Raw genomic sequence first — 14,628 nt, 5'->3', positions numbered from 1 at the left:
GGAACAGCTGCTATCCATCACCCCTCTCCATGCTCCTCATAATCTTATCCTTCTGAATCACGCCCCCCTCAGTGCCCTTCTGCTACAAAGGAAATGGCCCGTGCTTATCCAGCCTGTCTTCATAGCTGATATGCGCCATCCCAGGTAACATCCTGGTGAATCCTCTCTGCACCCTCTCCAGTACAATCACGTCCTTCCTGTAATGTGGTTCCCAGAGCTACATACAGTACTCCATATTGGCCTAACCAAAGCCCTTTACAGCACTTATAATCTACGCCTCTATTAATAAATGCTACACCCATGGTCCACTTCTTAACTAACCTATTAACCTGTCCAGTCACATTCAGGGATGAATGGAGAAGCAAACTCTGAGCTTCCTAGTGTGCTGTCATTCATTGAGTACTCCCCTGCCTGCTTCCTTCTTCAGGGTTACATTTCGACTGTCAGGGTTCATACTTATCAGGGTTACATTTCAACTGCAATTGATCTGCTCATCTGGCCAATCCATCTGTATCTTTCTGTAACATATGTCCTTCCTCCTCAATGCCAACCAACCAGGCAAACACAAACTTACTTATCACAACCCCCACCCCATCCACCCACCCACCTCCATTCACATCTGCACCACTCATGAATACTACAAGTAATAAGGGACGCCGCACTGATGTCTGTGGTACATCAGGGAACACTGGTCTCCAATGACTCATACAGCCTTTTCCCACCACCCTCTGTCTCCTGCCACAAGACAATTTTCGTTGTAACTTGTTAAGTTTTTCTTGATTCCATGTGATTTTACTTTATTCTTCACTTTCCCATGTGGAGATTTGTCAATGTCCTTGCTGCAAAGCTAAATAGGCGACCTCATTAAACTAATTCAAATTCATTAGTTTTGATGTCCCTCTGATAAAGTCATGATGATCATCCTGATCAAACCTTGCCATTTTGATTGGAGTTTAATTTTCTCCTTCCTTATTTTCTCCAGTTGTTTCCCAAACAGTGTTCTAACACTCGCTTGTCTCTAGTTCCCTGGTCTATCTCTCCCACCCTTACTGTGAAGTGGAATCACATCAGCTATTCTCCAGTACGCTGGCACCTCGCCTATGGTCATATTCTGATTTAAAAAAAATCAGTCAGGGTCTTTCCTCCCTTGTTTCCAACAGCAGCCTGTAATGCAACTCATTTAGACCTGGCAATCAGTCCAATTTTCTACCAGCCAAAACCTCAAATTTCTGCTAGCATTTTACACCAATCTGCTCAAGAGCTTCCCCATCCATTTTCTCTAATTCTGTCCCTGCATCCTCCTTCTGCCTAGTAAAACAATTGTGAAGCTCTCATGTCACAATCTTTCAATTTTCTCGAGCTTCATACAGAGATTTCCCCCTTGGTTTCTGATAGACACAAACTGTTCACTGATTATTCTGTTCTCCTTGTTGTTCGTGAAGAATATCATGAGATTCTCCCAATTGCGCCTGCGTGAACCTCTCCATGTCCCTCTGTTATTCAGTCCCCTCTATGTTTCTAAGTTTCTAAGATTCACTTCGATCACCTCTCATTATTTGAAATTCGTGATCACAGGCTGAGTTTCCCAATCAGATAATCTTGCCACCCTAGGGATTAATCTGGAGTATGCCTTTTGTTGTTTCTCTGTATTCAGTATATTATTTCTTAGATGGGGACTCCACAACAGTACACAATACGCGCAGTTTTGTCTCAGCAACACGCTATGCAATGGGTGCACGACACCTTCTATATTCCAATTACATTCACATGAATGTAAACCTAATTTTTACTTTCCCAGTTGAATATGTTCTTCCCAATGCTTTTTGCTTTAACTTTTCTTATGATATTAGTGTGTGAGTTCTTAAAAAAATATCCACCTGAATATCCAACGATACGATATCCATTGGTTCCTCATTGCTGATGTCTACAAGAACCATCTTCAACCCATTCCAAAAAAAAATGATTGCCATTTATAGTTTACCTTTCATCAATGCATTATCGTACTCCCGAGTTTTGCCATTAGCTTCTATATATCTAGTAGCATGTTCTTTGTAATAGAGTCCAACAGACACCCGACTGCAGATAACAAGTTACCTGGTCTGTAGTTCAACACTCTCCATCTTCATCCGTACTTAAACTGGCGGATTTGTACTTGTTTTTATTATTGTTTCATGCATTGATAGAAGCTTTTTTTTTTAGCAGTTTTTACGTTGTTTATTTGTTGTCATGCTTTTTCTCTTTTTGATTTTTTTCTCAGTTTCTTTGTCCTCCTTTGCTGGGTCCTACATTACTCTGAATCCATTGGCTTACTACAATACTTGGCATTTTTCTAAGCTGCTTCCTTTGATCTAATAGGTAAACGGAGGGGGGGCAAATTGTGAAAGTGATAGGTTGGAGGGGAGGGTCGAGTGGATAGTTGGAAAGGAAGATGGACCGACAGGAACATTCAAGAGGGCGGTGCCAAGTTGGAAGATTGAACTGTGATAAGGTTGGAGATGGGGAAATGGGGAAATGGGGAAACTGGCGAAATCGACATTGATCCCCTATGTTTGGAGGGTCCCATGGCGGACGATGAGGCGGACTTCCTCCATGCATCAGGTGGTCAGGGTTTGGTGATGGAGAAGGCCCAGTACCTGCATGTCCTTGGTGGTTTGGTAGGCAGAGTTAACGTGTTCAGCCACAAGGTGATGAAGTTGGTCAGTGTGACTGTACCAGAGTGTGTCTCTGAAACGTTCCACAAGTTGATGTCCTATCTCGTCGATGTTCACGAGACCACATAGGGTTGAATAGGTGCAGCAGATGAAGCGTTCTGTTTCCCTTCATCTCCTATCAGTGTCAACTCCTCCTTCACCTACCTATCACATTCCTGGTTACGTCCCCCCGACATGCCCCCCTCCCATTTATCTCTCACCCGCCTTGGCCCAAAAGCCTCATTCCTGATGAAGTGCTTCTGTCTGAAACGTCGATTCTCATGCTACTAATATGCTGGCTGACCGGCTGTGCTTTTCCAGCACCACATTCTTCGTCTCTGATCTCCAACATCTGCAGTCCCCACTTTCTCCTCATACCTTCACGTCTTGTTTGACTCAGATTCATAACCGTTACTTCAAATAAAACAAAAACTGTCGTGTACTCAAACAGCATAAAAGAAAACCATTAGAGGCAGCACCGTGGCTCATTATCTAGCACTGCTGCCATCACAACAACAGGGACACCGGTCTGATTCCAGCCACGGGCGACTGTCTATGTGGAGTTTTCACATTGTCCGCGCGTCTGTGTGGATTTCCTCCGGGTGCTCTGGTTTCCTCCCACAGTCCAAAGATGTGCAGGCCAGGTGAATTGGCCATTCTAAACTGCCCATAGCGGTAAATGCATTAATCAGAGGGAAACCGGTCTGGGAGGATTACTCTTAGGTGGGTTGATGTGGACTTTCTGGTCCGAAGGGCCTGGTTCCATACTGTTGGAATCAAATCTCAAATAAAAAGTTGCGGTCACGGTTCCCAAAAGGTCCTTTACAGCAAAGTTTTCAATTAGCTCTTCTGATCATCCAACACAAATTCCTAAATAACTTGCAATGATCAGGAGGGTAGAACAGATGTACTGTAATTACGTTTGGTTATGACTCTGTGATAAGCAAGACATTAAATTATCAAGCGAGGCAGTGGAATAGAACATGATATAACCTGTCATTTCATTTACAGGAAGAATGGATGGAGTATGTTACTGAAATGGAGAGAGATTACAGGGCTTAAAAATACTGTGTATTTGGGAGTTCACTCAGACCTGTTCAGCCATGAGAGGTTTTGCTCCATCTCTCTGATGGTCTGCTCCGTGACATTCCCAGTGGCCCAATGCTGTTGGTTGGCAGTGGGGACAGTGGTTTGAAATGTGTAGCAAGGGGACGGCCTTTAAGATACATTCATTTCTTTCTACATCGGAGACCAATGATGAAGGAATGGTCTGACTGCATCTGAATGAAGAGGCTGTGGCTGCTGCGAGGACCGTGGGTATTCACCAACATTATGTTCTGTGCATGGGCGCACTGTAACATTAATGGAATGAGATTTCTTGCAGTTCCCCTCCATCTCAATGACATGGGGAGCCGCAGAGCCATGGACATTGGGAAAATTACTGGGAAAACAAGGATACACTTTGCAGATGGCTGCTGTGGAAGAAAACATTGTATTCACCTCATCCACCATGTATATCCTCCGTCTCTGAATAGTGACATTGATGTTGACATACTGGGAAATGATGGATATGTCCCCAGTCCTGCCTGGAAAGTTCAAGATCATAGAAGTCACAACACCCGCCTTGAAAAAAATGAACAATCAATATGCAAAGGTGACATAATTTTAAACTCCTTATTTTTACTGTTTCAGTAGACTACAATACATATCTATTACATTTGCACTAAGCATGCAAACATTCTCAACTCCATTTTGTTTCAGTCAGTATACTCCGGCCACAGAACGCCTCTGTCTTTCTTCATCCAAGTATCGACAACTTTGCAGCAAGTATGGTTTCTCGTCCTGTCACTTGTATAACTTCCAAACTGAATGGCAAAAATTATGTACATCCTGTCAATCTGAATAGCCCGGATGTTTTCTCCCTAAATTTCTCCAAAAACGTTTAGGAGTATGATCGTATGTAGATTTGTCTCGGGCACGTCATTTACAAGTCAAATTCTGAAATGTTGTAACGATAACACCAAGCTCAAGGCCTCCTTCCCAATTGTAAAATATTTCTGTTGATGGTGTAACTCGACACTCCAACCATACATTACATGCTAGAGCAAATCTCATCTCTCCAATAGTCCTTATGAATGACATGTCTCCTCATGTTTCAGCTAACAAGATTTACCTGCTTCTTACCGCTCAATGCTGAAACCTCTTTACCTGCTACTCCTGGTCTATGCCAGTAAACCTTACTTTCACAGGTATATATTTTAAGATCTCGCACATTCTTCTCCATCCCTCACAGAAGCCAAACTTTGATTTATGGTCCACGTGCTAATCATCAGCAATTTCAGCTTCTCTGCTTGCCATTTTAACTCTCTGCTCTTCCACAGGAGTTCTCACGACTGCAGAAAATGAATTTTTGAACTTCTCCCAATTCAGAATCTCTCTTATTTGTGTTATAGGTTGCTTTGTTTTTAATACCCTTATCCACCATTCAAAATTACTTTGATTCTTTCAAACTCAATGTACATTTAAAAAGGGACGCCTTTTTTTAGATTCCTGAAAGACTGTCTGTAGACTTCTGGCACAACTCACGTGCACTTCAGATGGCTTTCTTCACCCCCTCATACTGGCCAGATACCTCCTCCGAGAGGGAGGCAAATACCTCAATCCTTATACCGACCCACTTTGTTTGGATGAACTAAATCAATATGGTCAGTGGCGACTGCATCCGTTTACGCACTTTCTCAAATGAAATTAAAAAGGCGTCTGCATCGTTCTCATCAAATGTAGACAATGACTGGATGTATTTAAACAGATCCCCATCAGACCTCTGGCTACTATAGGGTTGCTCATCTTCACTCTCCGCCTCATCCAACCTACCGTCTGCCTTCATCTCCACCCTGCTAAGTCGACTTTCCTCTCTAATAGCTAACTTTTGAAGTTGAAACTCTTTCTTTCTGCTTTTCTTCTTTCTTTTTCTATCTTTCTTCTTCCTTTCCTTTTCTTTTAATTACACTTTTAATAGTATTTCAAACTGTTTCAATTCATTTTTGTGTTCAATCTGCCTCTTCTGCAATTGATTTCCAGACATTTCCAAAGATGCTGATGGTGTTTCCAGCAAAATGTAAATGCCAAGCTATAGCGGAAATGATCTCCTTTTCTCATAGACAAACACAAACCCAACTACAGCTTGTCTGCCAATACTAAAACCTTTGCATTACTCACCTTTTGTAAAATCTCTAACTTCACTTCTTCCACACCCAGAGAACTCTTAGACAGAAAGAACCATTACTACACAAAGTACTGTTCAAACCAACTGCATTCAACACGCAGAACAGAAGAACCAACAACTATCAAACGCCGCCTTTGAGCCCAACAATCTCCCTGTGCACATTCTCCACCTCCCCACATGGGTTTCCTCTGAGTGCTCAGTTTTCCTCCCACAGCCCAAAGATGTGCAGTTTTTGTGAATTGGCCATGTTAAATTGCACGTACTGTTCAGGGATGTGCAGTTTAGGTGCATTAGTCAGGGGTAAATATGGAATATTAGGATAGGAGAATGGGTCTTGGTGGGTTACTCTTCGGTGGATTGGTGTGGACTTGTTGGGACAAATGGCCACACTGCATGGATTCTGAACCTGAACCCAATTTGGAATTATCGATTTCGAAAATACAAGAGTCCCCACTTTGCTCTGAACCAGAGCAGCCTGCCTTAAAATACTTTAAAATGGCAGCCTGGACGCCAACTTTGTTTTATAGTAAATGTAGATGTGAAATGGATGTTCCAGATGTGATGCAGCTGTTCAAACCACTCAACTTAAAGCAAAACACAATTTATTTAAACACTCTAACACAAATACATGCAAAAAGAAGACGAATGTAGACTAACTTAACTACTGTAAATCTTAACTGAATAATAGACATAGTACATTCCACTAATGAACTGTTCCAGGTTTAGATTACTTACAGTGTGGAAACAGGCCCTTCGGCCCAACAAGTCCACACTGCCCCGCCGAAGCGCAAACCACCCATACCCCCACATCTACCCCTTACCTAATACTGCGGGCAATTTAGCATGGCCAATTCACCTGACCTGCACATCTTTGGACTGTGGGAGGAAACCGGAGCACCCGAAGGAAACCCACACAGACACGGGGAGAATGTGCAAACTCCACACAGTCAGTCGCCTGAGTCGGGAATTGAACCCGGGTCTCTGGCGCTGTGAGGCAGCAGTGCTACCACAGTGCCACCGCGCCGCCCACTAATGTTCCAATGTACGATCATCCCATAATCTCGTCCCTTAGCAAAAAGACACACCCAAGGTCAGTCAGTCATGCATGCAGTTCTCCAATTTGGAGGAAACATCATTAGGACAGATCTCAGAGAGAATAGCAGTTCGGGATCATTTACTGAAGCATCAAACCCTGCTCCCACCCCAGGCACCTGGTGATTGTTACAGCTCAGAAAAAAGTCTGGAATATGTGAGCTGGCCATTGTTATCATTATTTATAAAAATAAACACTGAACGCCTCCTAAGTTATTTATTTCAGCCGTTTTCAGTCGGCAGTTCGGCGTTTAAGATCTCTCTTTAAAGAAAAGGAGCAAATAACCTTTATTTAAAGTGACAGCATTGTCAGAGATGTTAGGTGCCTGGTCCTTTACAATAATACTCAAGGGGTTTCCTCGTGTTACTGACCACACAATCAGCTCAAAGTGACAAACACAGGAGTCAGACGTTCAGTGGACAGGCGCAGATCAAGTTTCAAAGACGTGAGTCAAAGCTGTTGAAATCCCTCTCCAACATGAAACACCACATGGGATACACGGGGAACTGAAGAACAGTTCAATACATACACCCCTCTCCAACATGGAACACCACATGGGATACACCGGGAAGTGAAGAACAACCCGACAAACACCACCCTCCCACCGTCCATGAAGTACCATATGGGATAGACCGGGAAGTGAACAACAGCCCGATACACACACCCCTTTCCAACATGGAACACCACATGAGATACACCGGGAAGTGAAGAACAACCGGATACACACACAGCCCTTTCCAACATGGAACACCAAATGGGATACACCAGGAAGTGAACAACAGCCCGACACACACCACCCTCCCACCGTCCATGGAGTACCAGATGGGATACACCGGGAAGTGAACAGTATTCTGACACCACACTACCCTCCCCCATTCATGGAGCAGCACATGGGACACACCGGGAAGTGAACAGCAGCCTGACACGCACCAATTCATTGTTTCTGAGCTTCACCATGCCAGCACTCGATACACGAAAAAGCCAAAAACCAAGGCCAGGGAAAGATACAGAGGGACCGAATGATTCACATTAAATACAGAAACAGATAGTTAATGAACTGAGATCGTGTTTTGGAAATATATAGAAAAAGACTGGGTCGTGGGACTAATTGTTGGATTGAACCCTTCAGGAGCAAAATTACTAGAAAGTGAACATGAAATAAATGTTTATTCAGTTCAGCTGAAATGGGGTGGGGGGGGGGGGCGTGCATTCGGGGTGGTTGAATATGAAAGACATTGCTTGAGAGAAAATGCACTTGAAGGAAACCAGGTTAAATATGAACCACGGGTAGGGATTTGGATAATCGAAACAGAGAGATTGAGGGAAGTTTCATGGACAGATGAGTTATAGTGCTTAAGAATATTAAATTAAAGGCATTGCCAGACACAATAGCGATATAGCGTGCACAGGAATATCAGACGGATGGGATTTTGGGATGAGTTCGAATCAGATTTGTTTCTGCAAGTTCCAACCCAAGAGTGTCAGCAGCAGATTGTTGTCATCATTAAGTCTGTATTTCACAGCTCAAGTTTCAAACTGCAGATGGGTTAAGCCAGTGAAGTACATTCTAGAGCAGTGAGTAGTTAAAGTTAGTAATTGTCAGGAATTAGCTCATGGACAAAGGGATCACCAAAGTTATGATTCATCTGTGTCAAACAACACGTGCATGTTTCACCTCCCACCGCCACCCCCTCCACAGCCCCAAGCCACTCATCGCGCTGATTTGGAAATATACTGCTGTTCCTTCACAGTCGTTGGCACAAAATACTGGAATTCCCTCTTTACTGGCATTGTGGGTCAACCAACAGCAAGTGGACTGCAACGATTCAAGAAGGCAGATCACCTTCACCTTCTCAAGGGCAAATAGAGATGGGCATTCAATGCCGGCCAGCCAGCAACACGCAAGTCCCACAAATGAATGAAAAAAAAAAAGATGTTGGCCAGCGATGGGATGGAATCGCCAGCGATGAGGAAATGGAATTTGTAAACATAATAGAGGACATTGACCTCCACAATTCTATATTTAAATAACAAGGGCAGACAGACGATGGTTCACATCTGTAAGTGAGTAGGTCAACATAGAGACCCATGAGTAATACAGCCAGATGCACGGAGGGAGATAGAAATTGAATTGGATTCAAAGTACCATCAGAAACACTATCGGTGGCAAGAAGTGTAGACTAATGAAGGAACAGAAATGTAGTCGTAACTGTTTTTTGGAAAAAAAATCTGGACAGTGAGACTTACCAGGGACACCAACGATAGACAAGAGAGGATAATAAATATATTGAATAATGCGAAGAGCATAATAGATCCGCCATGATGACGCCAACCGATCATAATATGTAGAAAGAAACCAAACAGAATTGGATAAACCCCTGTCCATTATTGGAACATTCCAGTCTAATGTTCTCAGATTCTGATCTCTCTTCCCCGTCTCTTTGGAGCCACTGATCCCTGTCAGTGATGTCCGTGATGTTTCCACTCATACTGTGGAATAACATGTTGACGGACTCCATTTATCAGTAAAAGATGGAAATCCTCCACTAGAATAATTACAATCCATGGAGACTGACATTAATCACAGTCACTGAACAAACAGGTTCAGTTAACCCGTTCCTTACATCACATTTCATATAATAAAATGTAATAAAAGGAAATATTTACTCAGTCTGGATAGAATGGTTGAGGGTTACTGACGGATCGACTATAAATCTTTCAACCTTTCTTTTTACCATTTCCTTGTATCTGGGAGAATTTCCAGAGCTGTGCAAGGCTGTATAAGTTCCAATCTGTTTATAATATGAGACTGGGATAAAATAACTGACCAGCTGCATAAAATGCCTGGTGGAGATTTTCTGGATACACTAACTCAAGGGAGAAAGTGAGGTTGGCAGATGCTGGAGGTCAGAGTCGAGAAAATGGTGTTGGAAAATCAGAGCCCTTCAGGCAGCATCCGAAGAGCAGAAGAATCCATATTTCATGTGTCAGCCCATCATCAGGAATGCGGCTTGTTGCCCAAAGGTGCTGAGAGATAAATGGGAAGGGGATGGGAATGGGGGAAGGTAGCTGAGAATGTCATAGGTAGATAAAGTTGGGGGTGGAGTTGATATGTCGGAGAGGAGGGTGGAGCAGAAAGGTGGGAAGGAAGATGGGCAGATAGGACAGGTCACGGGGGCTATGCTGAGTTGGAAGGTTAACGCGTGGAAAAGGAAAATGAGGAAACTAGTGAAATCCACATTGATCCCGTGTGGTTGCAGGGTCCCAAGTTGGAAGATGAGGCTTTCTCCATTCAGCCATCAGGTGGTGAGGTGGTGGTGGAGGAGGAGGCCCAGGACCTTGGTGGAATGTGCTGAAATGTTCGGCCAAGGGGCAGTGGGTTGGTTGGTGCGGGTCTCCTGGAGATATTCTCTGAAGTGTGCCGCATGTTAGCGTCCTGTTTCCCCAACATGGAGGAGACAACATCAGGAGCAACGGATACAGTAGCTGCTGTGTCTGGAAGTGCAGGTAAAATTCCGATGGATATGGAGGGATCCTGTTGGGCCTTGGGCGGAGGTGAGGGGTGAGGTGAGGAAGCAGGCTTTGTAATTCCTGCGGTGGCAGGGGAAGGAGCTGCGATGGGAGAGTGTTTTGGTGGCGGGTGTTGACCTGATGAGGTGGTCATGGAGGGAACGGTCTTTATTGAACACAGATAGGGGTGGGGAGGGAAATATATCTCTGGTGGTGGGATCTGTTTATAGGTGGTGCAAATGGGGTAGGAAAACACATTGTATCTGGAGGTTTGGTGGGATGGAAGGTGAGGAACAGAGATGTTATTTTCCTGTTGCATTAGGAGGGGTGGGATTCGAAGGCAGAGGTGTGGGAAGTGGATACGATGGCCTGCAGGGCATCGTCGACCATGTGGGAGAGAAGTTGCGATTTTTGAAGAAGAGGGCCATTTGAGATACACACTGGGATCAGAGTGTGGTGCTGGAAAAGCAGGCTAGATCATGCAGCATCCGAGGAGCAGGAAAATCGATGTTTTGAGCAAAACCCTTCAGCAGGAATCGGACTTTTGCCTGGAACACTGACTTTCCTGCTCATCGGCTTCCCCCTGACCTGCTGCGCTTTTCTAGACCACATTCTGGACTCTAATCTCCAGCATCTGCAGTACTCACTTTCACCTACTCACTCGGTTCAAACACTTCTGTAATACTGCCTTGAACTTTGTTCTCCCTGCTATAGAAAAAATGTTGCTAAACTTGAATGGGAGCAGTAATGAAATATAAGTATGTTGTTGATGTTCAGGTAGCGGGTGAGGTTGAGCTAAACAGAGAGTGTGAATGGGATGGGGCTATGTTCCCTGGAGCGTTGAGTCTGAGGAGTGACCTTAATGAGGTTTATCGCGGTGAATCCCGATGCTCCAGGGCGAGCAACGTCAAAGACCAGGGAAATAGGACAGTTATTCACATTGTAACGAGTCAATTACTCATGGGACAAGTTGCCAAAATATGCAAGTAGACTGAAGAATGCGACTGGCCAGATGATTCAGAATTTGGAGGGTCCAATCACAAGAATGAGAACAAAAATAAAATCATTGCTATATCGACTGAAATGAGTAGTTATATCACATTCTCAATCCACCTCAAAGAACTAGCCCTGACACCATCAATCCGGAGGAGCTATCTGTTCAGCATGAAGCACTGTGCAGACCAGGCTCGTGTACTGCTGAACATAACCCTGCAATTGTTCCAGCGTGGAGCACTGAGCGGACCAAAGCAGTTCTATAAGCCGAGATCAGAAATGTTTTCAGCATGAAGCACTGTGCAGACCAGGCTGATGTACTGTACAATGAAAGTCACAATCTACTCAGTGTAGAAAGGTATGCAGACCACAGCAGTGCATTGATTTATAAACTGTGTCCACCAACCCAGTACATTGCTCAGTAACACTGTTTTAGATCACTGTCCAGTGTGGGGAAACTTGCAGCCCATGCCGGGAGTGACAGAATGTGCTGCTCCCGTCTATTTACATCTCCATATCTACACTGTGTCATATTGTATTGTGGGTGTGAACATGACTGCCAGACAGCGATCGCCTGGGAATCAGTTTAAATACCAACAAATGGGAGGAGTTTGGGGTATAGACAGAGAGGGCGAAATTGAGAGGCAATGCCATGGTTGGATGTGTTCCCAGGTTCCAGAATGTTGAAATGTAAACGTTTCAACAGTATCCTGCAACATAAGCCAGTGTTTCCAGGGATGATGGGTGAATGGGATATTGCTATGAGGTCAGATGATGGAGAATATTGGACGAACAATTGTTCTGCAGCTTTGTAACTTGGAAAAGGGTCAGTACAGACTTCGATTCATTGGGCTGAATCTAACAATAACTTGTCTCAGTGACATTTTTATTGAGTGTGAAGAGGGATTGTCTGCACCAGGTCGTGTTAGTTTCCTGGTGATGTCTTATTGAACTCACCTCATTAACTACCCACCCTCCCCATGGTGTCCCGCTCATTCAATACCAGCCTGTTTCTCCCACCCATCACGGCTGGAGGTACTCACCATCGCCCGGATATCCCTGGATAATACATGATCTCTGGCACTGTTGCCATCTTTCAAAGGCAAATGGGCACACTGTTCAGCTTTCTCAGTCCAGAGCTCTCCTGCACAGTTTACCCCGACCATGGCAGATAAGGGGAAAATATACGATGATTTGTCTACAGGGGCAAGGATGTCCTGATTGACGGGCTAGTACAGAGGAGGACCATTCTCTTCCCAGAGAGGGCCACACCACCAGAAAGACTGAACATTGTCTGAGCTCTCCACCCAACTCAGTGCAGTATCTGCGGTCCGAAGAAATGTCCAGCAATACAGGACAAGTATCAATAACCTTCCGCATTCTGTCAGGATAAGGGTCACTATATTCTCTCTGATCCCTCACAGTCACTGAATATCTGTTATAGCACGAACGCCCGAACAAGTCTCATGCTCCATCACTCTCACTGCATCGCCTTCTCTGTTCCCCGCTCTCTCTCTCCCTCCCCTACACCCCTTAAACTAACAACATTGCATAGACACATCACTATGCACTGACTCCCTCCGGACACCACACCATGTCCACCCTCCCCACCTGAATCAGCATTAAGAGCAAGGCCACCTACTCCCACCCTCCCTTCCTCCCATTCCAGGATAAAAAATCTGGAATAGGGCAGAAAGGGCCAAGCTGGTTGGTGGAGTGCCCGATATCCGTTCCCTCTCACCCCCTACACCCACCATGTGGGGAGGACCCTGGTACATTTCGGAGAGGACCTGGACGCCTCGTGTGGAGATTCTGAAACATCCACGTCCCACCGACCGAGTAAGGAGCAATGTTCAGTGAAGGGCAATTCTCACTTTAAACCCACTGGTTGTTCCGTTTCCCCCCGGCACAACTTAGAAGCCGTGGCCCTGATGTATCTCCCTTTTGTGTCGAGCTGGTACAAATGGAATCCCCACGGTCTCGGTGGGCAGGAGGGTGGGCTCACAACACATCATCACCACCGCATCCCAGGAAGGGAGGACGGAAACTCCCTCCTAAACCTCCTCCTCTAAACAGCTCAGGTACTGAAAGGAATCTGTGATAATTAATGTTCTCCCCACTTGTCCTGACATCTCCAATAATCTGTGCTCATATACGCCCAGGGCCTCCTGTTCCTGGACCCCTTTTATAACCGTACAGCATGTTTTATATTGTATTTCAATGTTCTTCCTACCGAAGTGCATCACCTCACACTGCACTGCATTGATCCGCATCTGTCATAAACCTGAAAACTATACCAACGTCTCATTGTCCTGTTGGAGTTCCACACTGTCCATCACAAACTTCATAATTCTTCCAGGTTTGGTATCTGCAAACATTGACATTGTCCTACAGTCACAGGTCACACAGAAATACTGACTCACTCGCTATTGTGAGCAAGTGCAATATTCACACACTCCCTGAGGACCGACTTAAATACTGACACACACCAGACAGTGTAAGTGAAATATTGACAAGAAAAACATAGAACAAAAGAATTACTGAAAGACACTCCAAGTCTGTATTAGTTTCCGAGTATTAATGAGTGTCTATGACTCTATCTTAGTGTTTGTGTGTATCTGTGTGTATCAATGAAGGGCGAGACTGACAGTCTCTGTCGTGCTTCAACTGATGCAATATTCCCCTGATACGAGTTTTGAGGAAGGGCCACTCTACTTGAAACGTTAACTTTGATTTATGTCCACAGATGCTCCCAGGCCAGCACAGCTTTCTGTTGCTGTCAGTCTCTGTTGGCCTCCCCGCACCACTGTACAGGTAGGTGTGGAGACTGAGAATCATCAGGGATTCAGTTTACGAGGGACAAAGTGAGGGCAGCAGCTCACAGCACCATCGACACTCTCACACAGACACACAGACAGACGCACACACACACACAGAAACAGACACGTAACATCCACACAGAGATAGATACACACAGGGGGCACACAGAGAAACAGTTAAACACACAAACGTAGACAATTGCGGAAAGAAATAAGCAGATACATGCTTGTGCATACAAACACACATGGAGAGATAGAGTTACACTGGGTGTTTGGAAACAGACCTATCGGCTCATA

The sequence above is a fragment of the Chiloscyllium plagiosum genome, unplaced genomic scaffold, assembly GCF_037043375.1.
Source record: "Chiloscyllium plagiosum isolate Xiang-an unplaced genomic scaffold, Cpla_swu_hap1 HiC_scaffold_37, whole genome shotgun sequence".
NCBI lineage: Eukaryota > Metazoa > Chordata > Chondrichthyes > Orectolobiformes > Hemiscylliidae > Chiloscyllium > Chiloscyllium plagiosum.
The sequence above is the reverse complement of the archived record's forward strand: the minus strand, read 5'-3'. Positions refer to the sequence as shown.